Consider the following 21255-nt stretch of genomic DNA (forward strand, 5'->3'; position numbering starts at 1 on the left):
ACACTGTGATGTACTCACCACTCTGGTCTTTGCCCTTTGTGCTCAAGAGATACCTTGACCATGGTAAATGTGTTCTTCTTTGTCATTTGTGACAGAATTGCTTTGTTCTGTTTCTTCTGGTGTGTCGCACACTGTAAGCATTTCACTGTATTTATACAGCAACTGCTCCAAGATACAGATGTGAATTGTGCTGTTATATAAACCACACCTGTGAAATCAGCCCTTCCATGAGTATCTTCTTGGGCTACTCTGGCACTCCAGAGTATTTTTCACAAAGACTTATAAATCCACATTATCCAAATCCACATTATTAAACAGTAGCAATTCAATGCCAGCAGATAAACCTGTGCAAGGACAGCAAACGATTGCCCATCACAAAGAGCTCTGATAGATGCTGCTTGCAAGGAGGTGGTAACAGCTGTTATCTTTGGAGGGGGTGATGCTCATTTTTCCTCTTTTTCCCTTATCTCTTTCCCTGGTCTTGTCCCAGCCGTGTGGTGCTGTCTCCACACCTCCATGCTTTGTCACTTGAGTACTGCTGTGATTTTGTTGCTTTTGCTCTTCCCTGCACCATGAATAGAGCTCAGGATTAATCATTGCATTTTTAGCATCTCTCCTTAATACTGCAAGCTGATTTCTTTTGGGGACCTTTGCATGCTAGGCTTAATTATTTTGGTGCAGTTGGTAATTATTAAACAATGATTAGAAATGGGGATCTTTCTCAGCTCACTGCCTGCAGTCTAGCACTTGCACCATGAGGTGGGAGTGCCTACAGAAGCTTTTTTGCAGGAGTTTGGGGACTTATTTCCCCCATGCAAATCCCATCCTTGCAGTGCATCAGCATGTCTGCCTTACATATTGCAAAACCACTTTGGGCCCATCAACCCGGATTACTGAAGTTAATTCTCAGGATGCATCTGTTCAGCTAGAAAAATGGAATAAATGCAGAACCTTTGTTTCCCTGACACAAGTTTTGGAGGATTTTCAGCAGAGACTCTGCATTGCTTTGAAAGCTGAATAAATTGAGCAAGGCTGCATTGTGAGCAGGATAAAGGCAGCCAGCTCAGGTTGCTTTGGGGAAGATGTAAATACACACACGCATAACACTGTAATAACGTTTGGGTCCTCCAGCTCTCTGTTGTGCCAGACTGGGGACTGAACAATTCATCATGCATTGGGTAAATGACATCATAAATACATTTCTTGTTTTAATTGCTGTTGTCTACCTCTTCTTCCCATGCTCAGAAATTACAGAAATTGACTGGTGTGTGCTGTGCAGGTCTTAATTTGTGCTCCTGTCTCCTCTCTTGGTCTTACCTATGGGTTCCAGTGAACATCTCCCACTTCTGGCAAACCTCAGACCTGTCTGTATAAAGGAGCCCTGTGCCAGTCTTTATACAGGTGTATGTATCTCTATCAAAAGGATGGCTGTCAAGTAGGTTGTGTGCACAGTTGGTGAATTGTACACTGGGGGAAGCACTCTTACAGCCCTAACAACCCTTGAGTTGTTCAGAATTCCCCATCATGGTGCACTTGGAGCCTTCAAGCTGATAACTGTTTGCTTTTGGTGACAGGAATGTCTGCTGGCTGGAGGGCCATAAACCAGCCTCTGAGGCCATCTCCAAACATATTCCCTATGCGCAGCTCAATTTGGAAAGATTGAGCTAAAGTGGGGATACTGGCTCTCATTAAACAAGGTCTGATACCAGAGGAAGAAGGTTTTAACTGCCTAAATGCTGTGTGTCCTCAGATATTCCTCATTCCAGTAGTCCTTACGGTATTTCCAGTAGACACACAAGCATCAGGCCTCAACCTAGACCCTGCTCAGATCCTGGGTGTTATTAAAGGGAGAAGGTGAAACACAGCTTTTCAACCATCCTAACCTTGTATTTACTTTTATTTCCTATATTCCAAAGTTAATGTATAAGAAGGGAAGGACACATTAAATACTCTGTGAGAATGGGGCCATCTGCAACACGGCAGGATTTAAATTTTGTCATGTAAAGAACTTCCTATTGCAGTTAGCACTCAGATTTGAATGCTGAATAATTTAATTAGTGAAGCATTTAGTAGCATCATTAATAGGCTGAAAGAAAGGATACATGGCACATTAATTTAAGTTCCAAATGAGACAAAGCTAGGAAGTGTTAGAAACAACAATAATGGCAGAAAAATAATATAATGAACCACAGAAACCTAACAAGATGAGTAACAGAAAATATAAGATAATGTAGTAGAAAAAAATAAATCCAGACACATTTGTTGTAAAGGAAAGAAGCACTTAAAAGCCAGCAACACCAAAGAGACAAAGGAACAGCACACTGTAAATCAAACCTCAGCTTGGGATGACAGTAAAAAAATCGAAATAAAACCTACAATAGTTCAGCAAGCAAAATTTGGTCAGGTTTTGTAAATGCCTGCTAAAGGTTGCTGTAATTGTGCACAGTTATTTGAAGCATATGGATGCAGAGGAGAAAAAGTGTTGCTTCAAATTAGCCGAGCAGTGGTGAGGAGGAATGAGGAGATGAAATGAAGCTGTCCTCCTCTCGTCAGCTGATGAGATGTTTTCCCAGCAAGGATGTGGATGAAATGTTTTCCCAGCAAGGAGTGGATGACCATCCCATTGCTTGCTGTTGAAATACCAAAAGAAAAGTTTAGGCACCATGTGCAGATGGGCAGAGGAAATAGAGGAGGTGGTTATATCCAGGTAGATGTGAGTGTGGATGTGTATACTTGTATGTGTGCATTTACATGTGCATGGACCTATATATAAATCTGTTTTTTTTTAATTATTTTATTTTTCTGAAGGAATGAATTAGTCTCAGTCAGGCTGCTATTTTGTTTTAATTATTATTTTTAAATCTTGATAAAATCTGGGCATGCTGACTTCACTGGTGTGAGTCAGTGTGGCTAAGCTGAGGTTTGCAGTTGCCTCTTGCAAACCCAAACCTGTATGTTCTGTACCCAAAGTCAAAGCTGAATGTGTTATCTCTGCCAAAAGACAAAGTGTTGTCCTACCTTTCCCTGCAGCCATGCCATGGGCCAAACTGGATTTTGATGAAATACTCCTGTCCTTGCTTGCTCTGAAAGTAGTAAGGCATTTGGGTCTGTTTTCTCTTGGTATTTTGCTGTCTGCAATCCACATTTATGGAGATTATAATATTTTTATTTTTTTTCCCTTCCTTTTGTAATCATTACATTTGACCTTCTTTAGGAATACAAAAAGGTTGACATTTTTGCCCAGGCCCACTGCCTGGTTGAGCTCCTGCACTGGGCTATACTTCTCAAATAGACAGAGAAGAGCTGGTTTAGAGACAGAAGTCACACTTTGTTTTATTCCTCCTTTTTCCTCCCCCTTCTTTGAGAAGGAATAACAACAACAACAAAAGGTTTTCCGCAGCATTCCGCAGCACTGGCTGTGAAAACAAACTTAGGATGAGACTACTTGTACTTGTAATGCTGCCTGAAAGAGTTTTCCTGAAGAAAAAGGTAGTAAGACTGTTAAAGTGAAAGCCATAATGTTTTACTGAGCAGTTTTTTTTTTCATTCTTACATTAAAGGTGTGTAATTGCAGCTGCTGCTATACAGCCAGGAGTGAGTCCAACTATTAAATGGCTCACCACATACAAGACAAGGTGGTGATCTGGGATAGCCAGCACAGCTTCACCAGGACTGTTCAGTGCATGAAGAATTGGCCAGATGGTTGTAGCCAGAGGGTTGTTGCAAACTTATGTCCAGATAGGGGCTGGTCATGAGCAATGTCCTCCAGAGGTCTGTCTTGGAACTGGTGCTCTTCAGCGTTATCAATGACATAGACAGTGGGATTGAGTGTTAGCAAGTTTGCTGATGACACCAACATGAGTGGTGCAGTTGACACAATAGAAGAAATGGGCAACATTTAGAAGGACCTGGACACACTTTAAAAGTGAATCTAATGAGGTTCACCAAGGCCAAATGCAAAGTATTGCACTTGGGTTGGAGCAGCTACATGTACAGACTGCGAGATGAACTCACTGAGAGCAGCCCTGAGGAGAACTTGTAGGTTCTGGTGGATAAAGAGCTGGTCTTGAGCCAGCAGTGTGCGTTTGCAGCCCGAAAGGCCAATAGTATCCTGGGCTGCATCAACAGAGGGGTGGCAGCATGTGGGGGTGATTGTCCCCTTCTGCTCCGCCCTTGTGAGGCTCCATCTGCAGTACTGTGTCCAAGTGTGGGGAACCAGCACAAGAAGGTTCTGAAGCTGTTGGTGAGGGTCCACAGCATGCCTTGAAGGTGATCAAAGGGTTGCAGCACCTCTCCTGTGAAGAAAGGTTGAGGCAGTTGGGCTTATTCAGCCTGGAGAAGAGAAGGTTGCTGGGAGACCTCATTTGGCCTTCCAGTACTTGAAGGGAGACAAACTGTTTACGTGGTCTGACAGTGATAGGACAAGGGGGAATGGCTTTTAACTAAAAGGGGAGATTTAGGTTAGATGTTATGCACATATTTTTTGCTTGGAGAGTAGTGACGTGCTGGATCAGGTTGCCCCATCTCTGGAGGTTTTCAAGGCCAGGTTGGATGAGATCTTAGGCAGTCTGATCTGGTGAGGACATGCACATGGTATTGGGGGCTGGAATTAGATGATCTTTAATGTCTCTCCAACCTAAGCCATTCTAGGATCGTAGAATTGGAGTGCTGTGAGCTCTGACATGCTGGTTCCTATATTTTATTTGAAAGAGCCGGCTACATTCAGAGAGGAGAAGAAGTCAGCTTTTTCTCCTGCTGTAGATTGAGTACCCCACAGGGCTGACAGGGGCACGCCAATGTTGAGATGTCACGAGGATGCTCAGGAGTCTGTCTCTGTGCCCTGCTCCTAGCAGTGAGATGTGGCACCCAGACAATCCCCTGGGATGCTCAGAAAGGAATGGGTGATGCCTGTCAGCTCCTGGAACGTCTCTGTTTGGGTATGCAGGCAGATCTGTACAACTAAGCCTTTGTACATTGGCTCCTGTTATAGATGAGCAGCCACAAAGCTTCAGCTGGAGCAATACCGTAGAGCTTTAGAAATGACAGTAATATTTCAACAAAGGCTTGACAAGTTTGACATTGATCATTCTGCACCTCTTTATGCACATTTTTCTCATGCTGCTCCTTCTCTGACTGGAGGGGCATGCAGAAGAGATGGGGCAGATTTCCATCAACACTGCTGAATGTGGGTTTATGTGATGGCCAGTGTGAATATGTGAGTAGAAGCAATGGCCGAGACAAGGATGTGGATAAATGTGATGGTCAGGACAAGGACGTGGGTAGATGTGACGGCCAAAAGGAAAACTCAGGTAGATGTGATGGCTTGGCTTTAGGACACTCACCTGTCTGAGCTGGAGGCTATTAGCCATTAGATTGCAAGCTGAAGCAAATGCTTATTACTATCTCAAAGAGGAAAGTTGCTAAATGCTCTCCTTTAGCAAAGCTATCTTGAGCTTTCAAGCTGAGAGATGTGCAGCAGAAGAAGTTATTGCATCTGCATTGAGAAGCTAAAAAAAATTTAAAATTCAAGAAAAGTTGTTCTGGATTCCCTTTTCCTGTTTGCTTCCATTTTGGCAGGGCTGTGTTTTGCTCTTCAGTTGTGAAAAATGCTGGTGCTGGGTGGATGGAAGAGGGGAGGGTCGTGGGCTGGGGTTGTGGGGCTGCTTCGCTCCAGCAAGGAGCTTGGGGCCTTCCCATCTGCAGAGAGGCTGGGAACAGCTGGGGACCCTGGTGCACCCCAGCTTGAGGATCAGACCTGTGGTGTCCTGCAGCTGTGTCACCCTGCAGTGGCACTGCCAGCCTTTGCTGCTGCTTTCCTCTCCTTTCTGTTCCTTAATGTTTCCTGCAGGTGTTTGGCGTGAGCATCTTTGAGGGACACAGGGCTGTTGGGTCCTACTCTGCCATCAAGCTGCAGTAAGAGCAAAATGAGATTTAGTAGATTTTGTAGAAGTGAAAAACTTGTAGTTTCTCTGGGTTTGTGATAATTACTTTGCAGTAGTTTTCCAAGCACATATGCTTTGACTGAGTTATTTTCAGGTCCGTTTGCCACATGTATGGACGGGAATGGTGGTAGCAGGTGATGCAGTGGGAAGAACCCGGTGTGCTCCTTGTAGTGCTAGGCTGTCTTCATTAGAAGTTCTCCAGAAATCTTAACTACTTTCTGCACGGGCTGTGTGTTACAAGTTGTACCTGCCCCAGGAGTCACAGAGGGCAACAGTGAGGACACTGATTTGGGTTTGGTATTTTCAGGCCTTAAACAGTACCTGGGTGCTTTTTCATTTTCTGAGCTGGACACCCCAAGGACAGAGCATAGGGATGCATGGTGCTGTAAGCCCTTCCTTCTTCTGCTTCCTCCCTTATTCCACTTCCAAAGTAGACCCACTATGACATTTATTTCAAAAAGGGAAAGAAAATGTGAGATTTAAACCTAGGTGTGAGTGCATACCAGAAGAAAAGGATTAGTGTGAAATTTACCCCGGTGGTCTTAGTGGATGCCAGTGGAGCTATGAAAATCACTTGGTGCCATTTCACTAATTCAGCTGGCTTTTTCATTTTTAATGCTGTACAGAAATTCCAGTTATAGATGAAAGAGGAAACTTTGTTCTTTGAAAACACCCCATTGCATCTGCCTGTCCTCTGGGATGCAACCCTTCCCTTAGGAGTCTGTCTGATTGCTAGTAGAGTTTGGCAAGAGAATGGCAGGAAGAATAAAGTGTAATTGAGCACATCTCCAGTATCCTCCAGCGCTTGCTGGGGTCAAAGCCCTTTTCCTGCAGCTCTGGGAAGCATTGGAGCTGGTTCTTCCCCCCATCCTGCTCCATGGCATTGGGCTTGAGCTGAGGAATGAGTGCATCTTTTTTTGAACTGATGAATGCAATGCTGCAGCTGCTGGTAAATCACACACTGCGTTCTTCCTCTCCTCACATGTTTTATTTATTGAGGGGCATGCCTTGCATGGTGGGAAAAATTCCAGGGTGTTTATTGCAAAAAGATGCCTTCGAGTGAATTATGGTCCAAAGGTGAAGGTCTTTGAATTCTTGACCACGTAATAAATCCTTATAGGGGAAAAAGTCATAGGGCTGAATTTCTGGCCAATATTACCGTGCAAAATTTCTATTTGTGACTGTTAATTGGCCCAAGTGGGACCTGGTGCATGGGAGACACCTCCCAGTTTCTCTTCTGTTCGTTAAAACTGGATTTGCATCATGGTACCTTACAGGGAGATGCCTCCTGGAAAATTGACTTGCTTGCCTGCGGCGAGTGCCAGATGATGAATTAATTTGTATAACTGTGGATAGTCCCATCCTGCAGCTTACCCCGAATTCCTGTGGCTTTCCCCAGGAATGTGGGGGGATTTTCCCTCTTTTCCCCATCCTTTTTGCTGTTGTCACTCAGTGGTAGCTTTTCATGCTTTGGGACCTGGAAAAGGTTACCAGTAATTATGCACTGCACTTGCTTTCTTGCTGTCTTGCTGATAGGGGCTTTGTGTGATAAAGATCATAATTATAATCCCCTGGAACACATTCTGTGCATAAATATCATTGATGATGCCAGGTAGATCTTGAGTAACAAATAATAATAATAGTGGTTCTCTGATGCATGCACAAGGGGGTGTGAGCCATCCTTCTTGCTGGTCTCTAATTACAATTGGTACAGTCTGTTGGATGCCTCTATTCAGAAGCTCAGCATTTTGGGGAGTTTGCTGCTTTGCTTTAGGCTCACTGCCACCGTTTAGCAAAGATTTGCTGTCTGCTTGCTGGGTTTCTAATGGCTGGGCATTCGATAGGGCAATTATTCAACGCATTGCAGGATATGTGCTGTTGGTGAGAGCAGGGGATTTAAAAATGTTCCTTCAGTACTGTAAAAAACATATAGCAAGGCGATATGCAGTGAAATTTTCACCTCTGGATTGGCTTCACTTTGAAATCTCAGCTCTCCTAATTGCACATGGAGTGGGGCTGAAGCTTCCGCTTAAATGTTAATAAGTAAACATACATGAAACAGAAGGGATGCAGGGATAGGTTGCTTATATAAATCTGATGATTTTTAAAGCCAAGCTCCCTACTTTTTAAGCCTGCCTGCTGAAATGTTGTGCTCTTTGGGTTGGTACCTGATGGTTCTGCAGCCCTGGAATGGCTCACCAACACTAATTAATTAAAGCCTTCTTCCCAGAAGTGCTCTGCTATCAGCATCTGCAGCAGTGCTTACTGCCCTGAAGGCAAAAGCAAAGCAAAGTGATGGTGAGTTGTCCCTCTTGGTCTGCTCTAGGGTGGGACCAGATGTGTGGGGTGAAGTGGGACTGATGCTGTACGGGGAATTTGACACTGAAAGATGTTTTCTGGCATTTCTGCAAGGCTCCACGTGCAGTCAAGGCAAGTTTTGACTGTAGCCACACAGTTCTACCAGCTCCTTTGGGTATCCTGTCTGCTTGGTCTGTCCTGCAATCCTTTAATATAAGACTTGGAGATTAAACAAGGTGATCAAGATTCAAGGGTAGCTTAAGATGATGATGATAATGATTATTATTATTATTGCTATTATTTCGATGTATTCCACTTGCTTTTCTTGCCAATAAAATGAATCTTTAGGACCTGCAACCTATGGGAAGAAAGCGCCAAGCAGCCAGTGTATCCCCCGTGCCATGCAGGGGATCCCATAAGGGCATAAGAGCTCTGCCTCCATCAAAACAGCCCACAGAAATACAAAATAGGTATAGGGTATAGAGGCTGTGCCTATATCCTTACCCTACAAGGGAAGAGATGTATTTATTTGCATCACAGAAGTGGCACAAAAGGAAACAGGACATAATCCAGTTATGGAAAAGTATAATGAACTCTCATCTGCAAATGACTTTATCCAATAAGTGAGGTTTTCAAGCACTTCAATTTGCCATGGGAGTCTGGGTATGCCTCCAGTCTCCAGGTGTGCTTTAGCTGCTGAGTCAGCAGATGCTTCTCTGTACACATGGACCCTGGAATTTGGGGCCCATTCCTGGCAGTTTTGGCACAGGAGTCTCATGAAAGTGAAATGCTGCTGACAGCATTGGTGAGCGTGAACACATTGGCATGTTTTCCATTTGGGGAGGACTCTATGCTGAAAGGACTTTGGCTGATGTGCAGCCAAAAAACCATCACAACTCACTGCTCTGGGGGCAGCTGAGCCCTCTGAGCAGCTCAGACTGATGTAGATATGGCTATAAAAGTGTTAATGGTAGAGGAGGAAGACTTTCTTTTTCTTTTTCCTTTTTTTTTTTTTCTGCTGCAGCTTTTAAGTTTGGAAAGCATGTGCCTTGATTTTAATATAAAGTAGCTATTGATGGGAGATGCCACGAATAAAAGGCGCTTTTCTTTTTTCCTTTGGCACCGAGTCATCGTGCAGTTAGTTTTGTGGCCGTGCATTTGTGAATGCATTTGTGTGTGAGGGGGTGCAGCAGAAGGGCACCAGCAGCTCACGGGACGAAGAGTTTTGTTTAGCAACCATCACATTTAGCTCCATCCATCTTTTGAATGTTCACTCTGAGTGTCAGTCAGGATCCTGCCTCCTCTGGTTTTTTCACCCTATGATTTCTACCCATGTGCCTCCAACAGGGCACCCTTATGCAGATGGACAGAGATAAAATTCTGCCATGCTGCTCTATGCTAGTGGCAGCAAATCCTTTGACAACATCACTGAAGGCTGCATTGTTTTAGTGTTTTGATTGGGAATGTGGTATAATTACAGCATTTTGTCCCATCACCTTCCTTGAATAGAAGCAGTAGCTATAATTCCATTTTCCACTTGCTGATGTCAAGGTGGATCACAAGGGATGTGTAAGCATCATCCTCCCTGCTAAAGGATGCTGGGGATGGGGAAGGACTTCTCTGACATAGCTCTGAGGATGAACGATAACGCAGGCAATGCTCAATAAAAGCATGATTTTAAGGGCAAAGACAGATCCTTTCAGGGATGGGTGAACCCTTTGACCATCACTTCCCATATCTTGTGCTTGCCCCTGTGCCTTTTTGTACAGCTTTCAATGCTGACAGCCATGGAGCTGCTCTGGACTTTGGGTCTGTGCATCCAATCTCTGACAGGCGTGTTGTTTGACATGGAGGCGTTGGTGTGTCTGCCTGCCTGGCTGCTATCTGTTGATCTTTCTGGCTCCCTGCCTGCTATGGTGGAGAAATATTGAGGCATAATGGAAGCTTTGCAGCTGACGGCTAAATGGGCTTAATTTTGACTTTTTTTTTTTTTTTTGAGCAGAAATAATACATTTGGCTGGCAAACGCTATAGCATTTCTCAGTTTAATGTTATCAGCAATTTTGATGACAATTTCGCTGCTCAAAAATGTCAACATGTTCCATTTCAACATAGCGTGCGGAAATGAGCGCTAAAGGCCGGGTGCCCTTCATTCATTCATTCCTATTAACTGCCCACTGCAGGGCTGCCCACCACTTGTGCATTTGAAAATATTCCTGTGCAGTGTCAGCAGTGTGTGAAGTGATGCTCCTGGTGCCCCCCAGCACTGTGGGCTTGTCACCTGCAGTGCTTGCTGGTCTGCAGTGCTTCTGTGAATCTACTTTCCAGGCCATCAGTGGATGGTGCTGCGCTGGTGTAGGTCCGAAAATAATGCATTCAGGTGTTCATGCATTTGGCTTTGCAAAGTGCAACTTTTCAGCCCATTTTCGGGGCACACTTTAAATCAAAGTACTCTCCAGTACGGGGCTGCTTGCAGCTGTTGGCCAAACGGTTGAAGAGCACTTTGAGCCCTAAAGAATGTTCTTTAGAGCAAGGAATGCACGTATGAGTCAAAAAGATGTCAGTGCCCCAACTGGTGTCACTGCTCTGGCTGATGGCAGTGCTCACAGAAGGGGCAGCATTTGCATCTATAGCTTCAGAAAAGCTATGGGCTTCCATGATCCCCATGGCCTTAGATACTGACCCAGGAGCATTTCCCATATACCACAGCATCTCCACTCCTCCTCAGCCAAGCTCAGAGCCCGGTGCGACCGGAGCAGAACGCTCAGGAAGGTTAAAATGAAGTAAGAGCAGGTAATGGAATAGGGCTTGGTCAAAATATTGAGATGGTTGCCCTAAAATTGGCTACAAGCCTTTAATAAACAAACTGAGATAGTAACAGAACGTGCTCGTTTTATTTTCACAAGCGAATAAAATATTTTGCTGCAGAAATTGGCTGGTTTGAGGGCTCAGTGGAAGGGTCCATAATTGCCAGTTGGCCAAACGGGTAAACAGAGCCCTGTGCACTGCTGTAATTGAGGCTGTGTGGGTCAGGCCATTTAATTGCTGTCTGCCTGCTTGGAATAGAAACCTCTCCACAGCCACGGGCTGTGCGTCTGATTGAGTAAACAAGCTGCCTGTCAGCGAGGTGAGGGAGCAACTCTGGTCCCCTTTCCAAAAATGTAGGTCCAAAAGACCAAGGCTGCATCACCAATCATGCTTTCACTGGAAGATGACATTAGTAAGTGAGAAGGAGGGAGACAAATGGGAAATGAGGGGTCCTGTGGCTTGTCCTGAGTGTCTCATCCATTGCAGCATCACTTGGAGCACTCAGATGCCCTCCCTGGATGCTGCCTCCTTCTTTCCCTGATGCTTCTCAGGCAAGCAGCACTCACATTGTGTTTCTGAAACATGGACTCCATTGTGCTGCAAAGGCCAATGAAAGTTAATATTGTCCTACTGAGATTCCAGACAGGATTTCACAGAGCTATCAGCTCGTGGTGATGGGCTCACGGTGGCCACAGGCTCTGTGCAACTCCTGGCCTTGCTGTTGTTGGGAAAGGTGGTAAATCTGTAAATAATAATAATAAAAAAACAGACAGCAGGATGTATCCAGACTTCCTTCTCCTATCTGTTAGAGACCATTTGCAATACCCACTTGGTTCTTCTTACCTCCTTCTCACGCGTGTCTTTTTATGGTAAATCTCCACATACTCTCCTGAACTTGTTGTTCCCTGAAGCCACGCTTCCCTGGTGCTGTGTGGGAAAAGCAAATTGAAAGAATCTGGAACGATGAAGTCACCGAGCCACCGCGGAGGATGGAGCAGAAGCAGCATTTCCTCGTCCCATAACCCGCATGCACTCTGCGCTTTGATGGCTCCGGCTCCCAGTGCCTCACAGCCAGGCTCACCAGTGTGGTCTGGCTACTCTGCAAGGCTGGATGCAGAGGATTCCAACCCCTCTGGCTGGGACGAACTAGTGATGCTGCTTTTTGGATTGCACACTCTTTGGAGGAGAGGCGTCCTATTTGCTTTGCGCACACACTTTTCTGACAGTGATATACGAGATTACAGAGCGTGGCTGATTTTCAAGATTCCTTCAAACTCATGAGCTGAGAATGCCTGTTTAGAAATGCTATTCAGCAACGGAAAAACAAAAAAACAACAACAACAAAAAAACACCCAACCAACAAAAAAAAAAACCAACAAACCAAAACAAACTCAACCATTTGCATTCTAAAATATTGCAAACTCCGATGAGGTGGTGTGAGGTTGTGCACCTTCAGCTTGGATTCTGCTACCCCGTGCACTGTGTTGCTTTTCAAGGAGGTGCTGTTTATCACAGCCTCGGTTCATTTGAATAACACAGGGTCTTTGAGAGCAAGCTATTTCCTTCTTTAATATACACACCGAAACTGCAAAATTACTCCGCAGCTCAAACTTGCGGACTCGAAAACCCATCCAGCAGAGAATGAAAATTTTCCAGATGAGGAATAGTGGCTGCTTGTTTTCTCCCCTCCCTTGGATGGGTTTGTGTCTGGGCATGATTTCAGCCCTTCCTTCCTATTCAGTGGCCCAAACATTGAAGTGGGTGTGAAACCTGCAAGTGAGGAAGGGAAGCGGTGAGCAACGGGTGTGCGCTGCTGCTCGTGTGACACTGTGTGGTGGTGGCCCAGCAGAGCTGCCCTTGGGACGAGCTCCTGGGGGCAGCAGCAGGACGAGGAGAAGGAGGAGGAGGAGGAAAAGGAGAAAGAAGAGCATATTCACAGGCACCCAGGTGGGTGGGTAGGTCAGGACTTTCCTACAGTTTGTAGTAGGAATAAACAAGATTGGTGAAGCCGCTTTGGGCTTTCATGGGGAGGGAAAGGTGCTGGGTGTTCCCTGCACCAAACTGCTCTCTCTGGGCTGTGTTTGGCTGGAATATTGCAGAGGGCTCTGCAGTCTTGTGGAAGGGTAAGGACTGTGCCCAGGGATTGGGAATGAGCAGCATGAAGGTGGATCCTTGCTCTCCCTCACTATGGCTGGTGGATGTTCCTGGAACACATAGGAGGAGGTGCCCTGCAGCCACTGCCCTGTCTGTTGTCTCATGCAATATTTGATGTGCTTTTTAACTTGCAAAAATAAATTAATTTCACCTGGCTGGGGCCAGAAAAACAGAGCTCCTAGGGCAGCAATCCTCCCGATTGTTGCAGCCAGCAGAATTAGATGTCTTCATGGCAGTGAGCAGGGAAAAAATTCCCGGATATTAATGAATGCCAGATTTGCCAAATGAATGAGCAGGATTTTTGTTCCTTGGTGAGAAGAGGAAACAACCATGATCTTTCTCAGACAAAACCCAACCTTTTAACAATGAAGGGAAGAAAAAAATCCTCACCATGTGGAGTGCTCAGCTCTTGGGAAACAGTGGAAAAAATCTGATCCACTGGGTTTTTTTTCCATTTTTATGTTCTTCTGGTTCTGTGTTTGATACTGTTTGCACAGTTTCCTGTTTGTTGTGGTGTGGGTGGGTGCTCTGTACCTGAGCTGTGCCCCAGAGCCACGAGCTGCAGGATGGCAGCACTGCATCATCAGTTTTGAATTGCATGAGTTCTACAAACTCTTTAAAACTTGTGTCAAGGCGTGTGCTATGCTAGCAGGAAGGGCCCATGAACATTATATCAAAGGCCACCTGGAGCCAGGGCAGATGTATCGATAGTATTTGTTGTCTTAGATGCTGAGTGTTCTGATTTCTATTTATTTAATGTAATTTCATGATGCCCTGATCCTACAGCATTTTGCTAACCCTATGGAGGGATGTTAAGCCACACCCTGGAGGTGTTCAAGGTCATGTCGGATGGGGCTCTGGGCAACCACTGCAGTGCCTAATCTTGTGGATGACAGTCCTGCCCATGCCACAGGGGTTGGAACTAGATGATCTTTGAGGTCCCTTCCAATCCAAGCCATTCTATGATTCAAGCAGTGTGATTCATGGGATTAAGCTGGTCTAGAGGAAACACGTAGTGCTCATTTTCTCTGTGGTCAGAGCTGCTGAAAGCTGCGTGGCTGAAGTTTTGTGCCTCTCCCTGGGAGGGAGGTTGGTCGAGCAGTGTCTGATGTCATTTTGGCTTGCTTTGAGGGCAGCTCAAACGAACCGTGCTGCTGTGTATGTGACACAACACATGGGTCAAGGGGCCCATTCTAACGTTTAGCCTCAGGGCTAGGGTGTATCAAGCTGGTGATATTGATTCAGACCACTGGAAGGCAGAGCTAAATATCTGGTCTTTCATTTAGACTATTGCCAGTTCCCTCCCAGTGCTGGAGGTGCTGGATGTGGGACACATGAGAGCATCCTGCTGCCTCCTCCCCACTGAAATCACAGCTGTGTCACTGCAGTGCCGCCTTCCCACCATGGATCCTGAAACCCAAACCCTTCGCTCTGATTACAGAAACACTTTGATATTTGGCCCCGTTTGACAGGGATGCTAAGGCTGACTTGTGTCTGCAGAGGAATGAGGAGGGATTAAAGATTTGCCAGGAAAATGCTTTTGCTTTCAGCTTATTTTACTTCCTGAGTAAATAAATATCTTAGTACTGTTAGCAGCTGGGAATTGCAGAGCAGGAATCTAAAAGCCCAGAAAGAAAACACGGATTCTCCTAATCTTTTTATTAGGCCATGACAATGTATAGAATACCTATATTGTGCATGCAGCACGTGTCCTCACAGAGCCATTAAAATTGATTTTGCACCGTTGTTAAGCTGTCACTTTGTTTTCTCCTTGATTAAAGCTATTTGTCGCTGTACTTTTCAAGATTCTTGGTGGCAGACTGTACCGCTATGGCTCTAAACACAGCGTGGGATGTGGGCACTGCTGTCTGCTGATGCACTGATGCTCAGCACCACCTCCTTGCTCAGACCCTGCTTTGAATTTCCACCCTGGTCATCTCTGGTGGCTTTGCAAATTATTTTTTCACCTGCTGGTAGAATCACGTGTATGCCTTTCCCATCTATTCCAACCAAGAAAACCATGCCCTCTCCTCTTATTCTTTTATCACTGGGAAACTATTAAACTAAAATAGGGTTATTGCTTCTTAGCAATTTGTCACCTCTGCCTGTTCCTGCATAGTTTTCAGCTTTTGTTCAAGGTACAATAATTGGTGCAAATAGGAAATAGCCCAAAGGAATAGTAGATTGAATTTCATCCTAATTGTTCATGTTTTTTTATAAAGCCAAGTATGTTGAATGAAGACTAAATCAGGATCAGTATTTATATTTGTGAGACTCAGCATTGCTTCTTTAAAGTCTGTGTCATAGAAAGCCTTTAACACTCAGGATGGGAAACACCTCAAATATTGTGCTTATTCATCTCATTAAGTTGCCACATCCTCATGATGGGTGTTTTGCTGGTACATCAGAATTTATATGGCTAGTTTCACAACTCCATCAGATACTTTTTATTGTACAGCTCATTACATTTAATGTAGTTCTGTGGGAAGGCAGGAGATGTAAACTCTAGCAGGCTGTTCGATATCTAAATTAGGTGAGACCATCTACTTTCCTTGTCTGTTGATACTTCAAGGTTTCCTGACAGATAGTTCTCGTTTTCTGTCTGAGCAGGGGCTAAATAGTTGGTTTTTTTTTTCCTAGGAACAGTTAATTTACTGCATCTGTAATCAAGGTAAACTGAACAGACCAAAATCTACCATAAGATTGATTTTATACTTTACCAAGAAAAATCTTTCTCTTTACCCATTTTCCAAACACACACGTATTGCTGATTCATAGATTACAATGTTTGTAGTTAAATTAATGACTATTTTCAGGAGGTTTTGATTGTAATCTGTGTAGGTGGTCCAGAAATTCCTTCTCATCATTAGATACTCATTAACTTTGCAGATCACCCTCACTGTGTGCGATGGACACAAAAGCTTCTCGTTAGGTTCAGTAACACACCTCCTACTTCTGGGTTGACCTGATGAACACATGCTCTGGAAGCACAGGTCTGAGCCTTTTTGAAGCAGCTGGGACAGGAGGAGCCCTTCTCTAAGGGGTGGTATTGCTTCAGCTCAACCAGATCTCCCACTATGTTGCTCTGTGCAGTTATCAGTGGGCAGGGTTTGTGCTATCCGTGCTGTACCATCAGGTTCTTTGGAGATCTGTCTTGGGGTGCTTCTCGCTTGTGTTTAAGCACTTGGTCACATCTGTCTCTTCCCACCTGAAGTATTTCTAAGCCAGCAAATGTCTTGGGAACACTTTGTCATGGAGCTATCCTGTCTGGTATCTCCAGTGCTTTGATAATGTGAGCATTAATTAATGCTGCAAACCATCATTAGCTCTTTGTCTGGCTGTCCCTATCTGTCCCTAGCAATAGCTAGAGAAACTGCTCAGTGCCGCCTCGCTTATTCTCCTGACCTTTCATTCCCATGAAGGTAGCTTTATGACAGCCTTTTCAGATGAATTTCCAACAGACCTTGAGTCTTCCTCTCTGTTTTTCTTTTTTCCCCCCCTGTGCTCCTCATGCCATCTCAGTTCTAACAGGTTTGGAGGTGCATTTTGTGAGGCAGGCACAGATGGCCTCCTCAGAGCGGATCCCTCATGGCCCATTGGGTGCTGGTGCCCATCTGCTCCACCAAACACAGCAGAGCTGTGGTGAGCATCCCTTTGGCAAGGACGGTGCAGCCCTTTGTCCTTCTGGAAACAGCATTTCTTGAGGGCCACCAGAAAACACCCCCAGACCCAATATGGGATTGCCCCTCCCAGGCTGCCTTGAGGTGTTCCCGTGTTGAGACCAACTCTTGGTGTGGATCTCAGCTGTCCACAGTGCCGTAATGCATATCCTTTCCATGATGTATTGCAGTGTTGATTTTGCTCTTTCTTGATCTTTTTGGTGAATCGTGCATGTTTTGTTGCCTGCCAACTGCATTCCCTAAGCCTCCGATCCCTTGGGTGGCCCGACAAGGCCCTCCTATGCCTGCTTTGATATCCCATGTTTATCTGATGGAAATGAGCCCTTCCGAGATGGCCTGCTTCACTCTCTTGCCATGTTTCCCAGCTGTCTTTCTGGACAATTTTTATATCCCATTGCCCCTGGGGCTGTTCAAAGGCTTCTTTGGAGCCTGAAATCCCTGTATGTCTCTGAGCTGAGGAAGCCAGGAGAGCATATCGGGTGAGTCATTAGGATTTACTCTGAATTTTGACGCCCCGTGTGTTTTCTCTCATGCTGGCCTTGTGTGTAACACAAGCTGGAGTACTCTGGGCCAGCACTGTGTTTTTCTTTTTTCTTTTCCTTTTTCCTTTGTTTGTGTTATGCTTGATTTGATATTCAGACCTCACTCAGTTCTCTTTGGCTGCCTCTTCTGAATAAGAGAAATTGTTTCAAGGATCTTGTGGCTCTGGGTTTTTCAGGTAAATACATCTCTTTCCTCATTTTGAAAGTATAGTTTGAACCTCAAAAATAAATGAAGAAGATATCTGTTTGATAAGTGGTAACAAAGGAAAGGCTTGGTAGTCCTGTGAATAGCCCAGCTGGTCTCAACATTATTTTCTCGATAAAGTTCTGTGGCTTTTGAATGTGCACTGTTTTTACAGAAATAAATTTGAGTTTTAACAGTTATAACCATGATAAATTGAAATAGAGATGTCTACTGTATGGCAGCTTTTAGATATCAGAGGTAGCTTAGTAGAAAACCATGCTTTTCACGTTAAGGATACTTCATTTTTTTCTTCTGGTCAGGGGGTGAATTGTTCCTGCAAAACCTGAATATAACCCGATTTTTGGATGCAGATTCACACTGATGTCTGATGGCATCATTTAATCCACCTCCCTGGGATCGACTCTGATGTTTCTTCACAGCCTCTGCTTGGCTTTTAAAGGTGGCTTTGCAGATCTTTTTGTCTGGCTTCCGAGATACCTGCTGTCTGTGATGGACAGCATGAGATTCTAGGTGTCCTAATCTGGAAAACCTTCCATCATCAGTGACAATCATCAGTTAAAAGGGTAGACTTTTTGGGGGTGTGTCTCAACACCTTGACTCTGCGGTAGTTTGTGGGTGATAAGAGTAAGGGAAAGTTAAGCAAGCCAATAGAACATTGCTTTGGATCTGTGTGCATCAATCAATGGACTGAGTTGGAGATGCCCAGGAAGGAGGTGATAGAGAAGTGGCTGGAAGAAGAGATGGCATTGTCAGAGAGTCTGGGTTGTGGCAACAGCATGGTAAGTACCTGGTAACCTACCTGGATGCCTGCCTGTGCAACCTGGCGTAGGGAGCTGCTTTGGCCGGGGAGCTGGACTAGCTGATCTCTAGAGGTCCTCTCTAACCTCTGCAATTCTGTGATTCTGTGAAGTGCTTGAATGCAGTGAAGCAGCAGAGCAGCTGACTTTCCCTTTGTCCTTCCTCTTGTGGGTTCATATCAAGAATGTGTTGAACAACCTGCAGGTTTGGAGCAGAGCTTTCTCGTGCACTTGTTTTCTGTTCTGTTTTAATGGCTCTAATAAGGAAGAGTTTGGTGAGCAGGGCACAAGGTGAATGTGGGAAGTTTGACAGCTGATGGAGAACATCTCATGCCAGCTGCTGTGCATGAGCTTCTTTATGCAACTTGCATTGCAGTGTCCTTTGCTGTAGAATAAAATTGTTACAGGAAAAGGGTATCTGCATGTAAGTCGAATGTCATGTCCTGCTGTTTGTGCTAACCTCAAGTACAACTAATGTGTATGTTACCTGCTTCCTCACCTCTTCTGTCTGTCATGTTGCAATCAGTGTTCAACCCAAAGCAGTGGTTTTCATCCAGATAAGCACTGATTAAGTTGGTGCACATGGTGCATCTATTCCAAAGCCACGGGAAAACTAAACTAAACAAATCAAATCAGAAAACCAGAAGAAAAGAAAGCTGCTTCCCCATGGATCAGACTCCTCCAACCTGTTCTAGGCAGGCATTGCTCTGCACATTGGATGTGAATTTCAGCTGATAACCCACGGTAGTGCCAAGGGGGTCAGTAAGACAGAGCTCTTCATCTAAATTCAGCTCAATGGGAAGCAAATAAAATGAAATAGAAAATACAGTGGTGTTAAAGAAATTTGAAATTATTGGCCTTTCTCTTTCCTTTTGTAAGAAAAAGGCTTTCATGAACGTCCCTGATTGAACCCATATTTGATCACAGTGCTGTGGATTTTCCATTGTACATCAGACAGGGCTGAAGGAACCGACCTACTTGGTGAAAGGGATGAGCAGATCTTCCCAGACACTTGGTCCTGTGATATGCAAGAAGGATTTTTTTTTGAGCTTTTCTTAAACCAGCAGACAGAACAGGCATCTGCATTTCATCCAGAATATCGTCCATTTGTTTGGAGAATTTGGTATGGCTTAAAGTCCAAGTTTTCTTTGGAAACAGGCCTTTAAGATTTGGTTTGATTTATTTCCAGTGACGCTACTGAAATGCAGCTTCCTTCTCTTTTTCTTTTTTTCCATCTCTGCCGACCTGCTAAGTTAAAATAAACGTTAGGTTTTGATGTATTTCTTTATTTATTTTAGTTACCGCAGAGGCAAAAACGTGAAGTGAGAAACTTGGATGAAGGGCAGGGAGCAGCGGATTAGCTAGGAGAGGTGCCAGGCTCGGGTGCCCTTGTTGCTTGGGATGTTGGAGCTGTGTTTTTAGGCTGATTTTTCACATTCATTTTAAAACCCTCAGTGGGTTTTGCTATGGCTATTTTTCTATCTGCAGTGCTTGAGCAAGTGGCCATGGTGGTGCAACAGGAGCTATTGGCACTGCAGTGAGCCCAGTGTGCAGAACAAGGAGTGTTCAAGGCAGGATCAGTGTTTTATACACTGCATGCATTTAATTAAATGGTATGCATTTAATATATGTTGCATAAATCTAATCTGTGTCCAGTTTTGCTCATTTCTTGCTGGGGTGTTTAGGCATTTCTAAGCCTGGCTGTTGTGCAGTGTTCCCTTGCAGCGCACAGAGATAAGGCAGCCTGGATGTTGTGGTTTTAAGGAACTTGACCAAATTCATGCGCAGAATTTGGTTCCTATGCTGGGAATGTCACCCAGCCCACACTCCCAGCCCTTGCAGTCACTGCGAACAATTGGGAGCCTATCCATTGTGAGGAACAAAGATGACCCATTTCGTCCCCTAAGCTGCCCTGCTTTAAATAGGGAAAAAAGCCACCACTACTGTATGCTCATGAGCTGATTGCGTGCTCATGGGCTGGGTTGCCTTGTAGCAGGGGAATCCTGCATGCCAGAGGATGTTCAGCCTTGCTTCTGCCTGTCGGTTCCCCAGGGATGCTGGCAAGCAGCACACGGGCAGGTTTGGGATGCACTGACTTAGTGGGCATCCTTGGTCCGTACAAGCTGTCTGGGTGCTGGTGACTTCTGGGCTTACAGGCTGGGGATGTGCAAGTAGAGAGGGGCTGAACATGATGGTGGGATAGGAAAAAGTGAATGGATGTGCTCAAAATGCACGTTCACCAAGCTGAAGGATCCACAGACACCTGTTAGTTGCATTTGAAGTTTAGCGTAATATAAAGCAGATGATTGAGGGCAAAGAAAGGAAATAGATTCAATTTTATATTGATACATAAATATATGTGTGTGTACGTTTTTGTTGCTTTTCTTGGAAGAGTCCCTGTGTTCAAGGAAAGTCCCTTTGCAAACACTTGAGGTAACTCAATTTGCAAACTGTAAGGGAACTGTGTTTGCAGCCCCTCTGTTTCCAGCTAGACTTGATGTTCTTCCTGTTGGTGATGTATTTCCCCAAGCCAAAGGCTAAGCTGTCTCTAGCAGGGGCAGTGCACGTCACATGTCAGACATCCTTCCCAGATACACCAGTGGGCCTTGTTTTAGGGCCACTAAAACACGGTCTCTTAGATGTGCAGTCTGCCAGGAAAAGCAGCCTTAAGAGTAGCACAGTATGCATCTGGGTCCCATCTGTTTTGGTTATCAGTGCTGGATTACCCCTGTAACTCCATTGGGAAAATAGGTTTTGATAGGGGACTTGGAGAAAATGTGAGGATTGCCTGACAGCATGCAAGTTGCTTTAAAAATTCTTATGTAAGTGT

At 44.8% G+C, this 21255-nt stretch overlaps 1 protein-coding gene across 3 annotated transcripts in view; it reads left to right on the plus strand.

Moving 5' to 3' along the window:
* Positions 1 to 21255, plus strand: part of HIVEP3 (HIVEP zinc finger 3) — a 213788-nt gene that overhangs the window by 45356 nt on the left and 147177 nt on the right. The window contains exon 1 of one of the 3 annotated variants that reach the window (XM_065744404.1): positions 12806 to 12994. The exons of the other annotated variants lie outside the window; for them this stretch is intronic. The gene's annotated coding sequence lies outside the window, so the exon portion shown is untranslated. Of the gene's footprint in view, positions 1 to 12805; positions 12995 to 21255 lie in introns of those variants that run through there. 3 annotated transcript variants of the gene reach the window in all.

Source organism: Cyrtonyx montezumae, unplaced genomic scaffold, assembly GCF_038088225.1.
Source record: "Cyrtonyx montezumae isolate F1298 unplaced genomic scaffold, pur_monq_1.0 scaffold_31, whole genome shotgun sequence".
Taxonomy (NCBI): Eukaryota; Metazoa; Chordata; class Aves; order Galliformes; family Odontophoridae; genus Cyrtonyx; species Cyrtonyx montezumae.